The sequence below is a fragment of the Biomphalaria glabrata genome, chromosome 16, assembly GCF_947242115.1.
Source record: "Biomphalaria glabrata chromosome 16, xgBioGlab47.1, whole genome shotgun sequence".
NCBI classification, from domain to species: domain Eukaryota; kingdom Metazoa; phylum Mollusca; class Gastropoda; family Planorbidae; genus Biomphalaria; species Biomphalaria glabrata.
In genome coordinates, this window is record NC_074726.1 from 32199021 (window position 1) to 32202161 (window position 3141).

The following is a 3141-nucleotide window of genomic DNA, read 5'->3' on the forward strand; positions in this document are numbered from 1 at the left end:
TGCCCATTGGTTGAGCCACTCCTCTTTATGATTGTTGACTAACATTGACCTTAGGGTGAGGTAGTTAACAGGTCTATCTGGTTGTTCCATAGATAAACCTGCCTTTGATAGCTTATCTGCCTTTTCATTTCCCATGATGACAATGTGTCCAGGGATCCACTGTAGTGTGATATTGATATTTAATTTTGATATCATCTGATGGATTATCACAATGAGTGTTGTCAACTCTATTGAGCTATTTGAGGTGCTGCTGTTAAGTTCTTGAAGAGTAGATTGGGAGTCTGTAAAGACAACAATATCTGATGGTGGTTGCATTCCTTCATATAATTTGTTTTCCACTGTCTGTAGTGCTATGGTAATGTAACATAAAGTAGGTGACCACGGGTACTCAGCCTGAGGTTGGGAGGAGATCTGAATTTGAAGTAGCATTAGGGAAATGTTCAGTTCTTTCAGATGCAGGTTCCCTCACAAAAAAGGCTCTAAATGATGGTAGAAAAGGAAACAATCTCTTACTGTGTCTGTGTCTTTGCCTCTAGGAATTGTTTTCCCTCTCAAGATGTTCACTGTAAAGAGAAAAAAAATCAATATCAAAACATTTTCATAGTCAGTGAAACACAAAACTTGGCAAAGCTTTACTTAGAGGTTTAGTATAAAAAAAAATATTAATTGATATACATAGCTTTGCTTACCTTTTTATTCCATACATCTCTTGATCAATATTTTGGTTTACATTTCATCTTCATGTCGGTCTACATCTTCATCATGTTGGTCTTCATCTTCATCATGTCAGCCTACATCTTCATGTTGGTCTACATCTTCATCATATCAGCCTACATCTTCATGTTGGTCTTCATTCTTCATCATGTTGGTCTACATCTTCATGTTGGTCTTCATTCTTCATCATGTTGGTCTACATCTTCATCATGTTGGCCTACATCTTCATGTTGGTCTTCATTCTTCATCATGTTGGTCTACATCTTCATCATGTTGGCCTACATCTTCATGTTGGTCTACATCTTCATCATATCAGCCTACATCTTCATGTTGGTCTTCATTCTTCATCATGTTGGTCTACATCTTCATGTTGGTCTTCATTCTTCATCATGTTGGTCTACATCTTCATCATGTTGGCCTACATCTTCATGTTGGTCTTCATTCTTCATCATGTTGGTCTACATCTTCATCATGTTGGCCTACATCTTCATGTTGGTCTTCATTCTTCATCATGTTGGTCTACATCTTCATCATGTTGGTCTACATCTTCATCATGTCAGCCTACATCTTCATGTTGGTCTTCATTCTTCATCATGTTGGTCTACATCTTCATCATGTTGGTCTACATCTTCATCATGTCAGCCTACATCTTCATGTTGGTCTTCATTCTTCATGTTGGTCTACATCTTCATGTTGGTCTACATCTTCATGTTGGTCTACATCTTCATGTTGGTCTACATCTTCATGTTGGTCTTCATTCTTCATGTTGGTCTACATCTTCATGTTGGTCTACATCTTCATGTTGGTCTACATCTTCATGTTGGTCTACATCTTCATGTTGGTCTACATCTTCATCATGCTGGTCTACATGTACATGTCTACCTTTTCATCATGTTGGTCTACATCTTCATCATGCTGGTCTACATCTTCATCATGCTGGTCTACATCTTCATCATGCTGGTCTACATCTTCATCATGCTGGTCTACATCTTCATGATCTGAAAATGTTCACAAATTTAATTATGATAATGAATATATAAAACATTGGACTATGAAATCAGAGTTGTTAAGTTTTTTTGAAGATAAAATTTCAACTTAACTATTAAAACTAGATCTATAAAAACTATATGAAGCTAAATGAGTTATTAATTAACATAATTATTCTTTAAATAATTTCAATTAAAAACATGCTCAATTTGCATGCAATAACACAAAAGATAAAGCAACACAAAAAAAAGAATGAAACTTACAGATATTTGCTTTGCTAAATCAGTGGTTTAATAGCTTGCCCTTGGTTATTAGGAAAATTTTATGACAATGACATTAAATTCAAAATTGTTAAATTCTACCTTTGTCAATGACTACTTGCCTTAAAGAATTCTTGATACACCATTTTTTTTAGCGTTTTTATTTACTGTCTGCTTCTCAGAGGTAATAATTTCTAGCAATTTGTATGATGTTCCCTTTTTATATTACAAAGAAGAGATCTGTGTTTTGATCTGAAAAAAAAAAAAGTTAAAAACTATTTATTACAACACTCCTGTTTAAAATATAATTGGTTGCTAAATTTTTTATATAGCGCTACTTTCATGCCTATAGCATGCTCAGAGCCCGAGTCGGGTGTTGAACCTCGAGCCCCCTTCTAGGTAGTCAAGACAAGCCAAGTTCAAGCGCACTTAGCCTCTCGACCACGCTTCCCACTAGATCTAAGTTACATTTCTAGCATAATAAGGCACCATCTTTAATACAAAGGACTGTGATGGTTATGGATAAGCAGACAGTCTTTAATACAAAGATTATGAATGAGTGACACCATCTTTAATACAAAGATTATGGATGAGTAGGCCTGCAGTATTTCACATGGCTATGCAGACCAAGTTGTCAATGCATATTTCAACACAAATGAACAACTTAAGACCTAAAATCTAAACTATAACTAGTTATGTTATTAAGGCAGCATTTTCTTTTCACAAATATGATAAGTACAAAGTAAGACTAGGCCTAGGATACACTTGATACAGGTAACAATAACACAACAATAGTTAGATGTTTACTAGATCTAGAATTCTCTCTCTCTCTATATATATAATATATATATTATATATATATATATATATAAAAAGTAAAGTTCCCCTTTCAGACCTTGTGGTCTATAGGGCAGATGATGGTCATGGTCATCTGATTCTGTGGGTGTCATGTGGCCAGCACAACGACCAACCGCCTTTACTTTTCCCCAACTAATGTCAGGTACCCATTAGAGCTGGGTGGATTCAGAGGCGCCCAAGGATCACGATATAAAAATCCCAGCCTTCACATGGATTCGAACCCGGGACCCCAGGTGCAGAAGCCAAGCGCTTTACCGCTCAGCCACCGCGCCTCCACACATATATATATATATATATATATATATATAATATACTATATATA

The 3141-nt window shown here is 35.8% G+C and overlaps 1 long non-coding RNA gene across 1 annotated transcript; it reads right to left on the bottom strand.

The window, feature by feature from the left end:
* Nucleotides 1-236: 236 nt before the first annotated feature.
* Nucleotides 237-2092, bottom strand: LOC129923285 (uncharacterized). Its single transcript, XR_008775230.1, has 3 exons — nucleotides 1965-2092; nucleotides 690-1712; nucleotides 237-563 (listed from the first exon to the last, which is right to left on the bottom strand). It is a non-coding gene; the product is annotated as an uncharacterized LOC129923285 (long non-coding RNA).
* Nucleotides 2093-3141: the final 1049 nt, after the last annotated feature.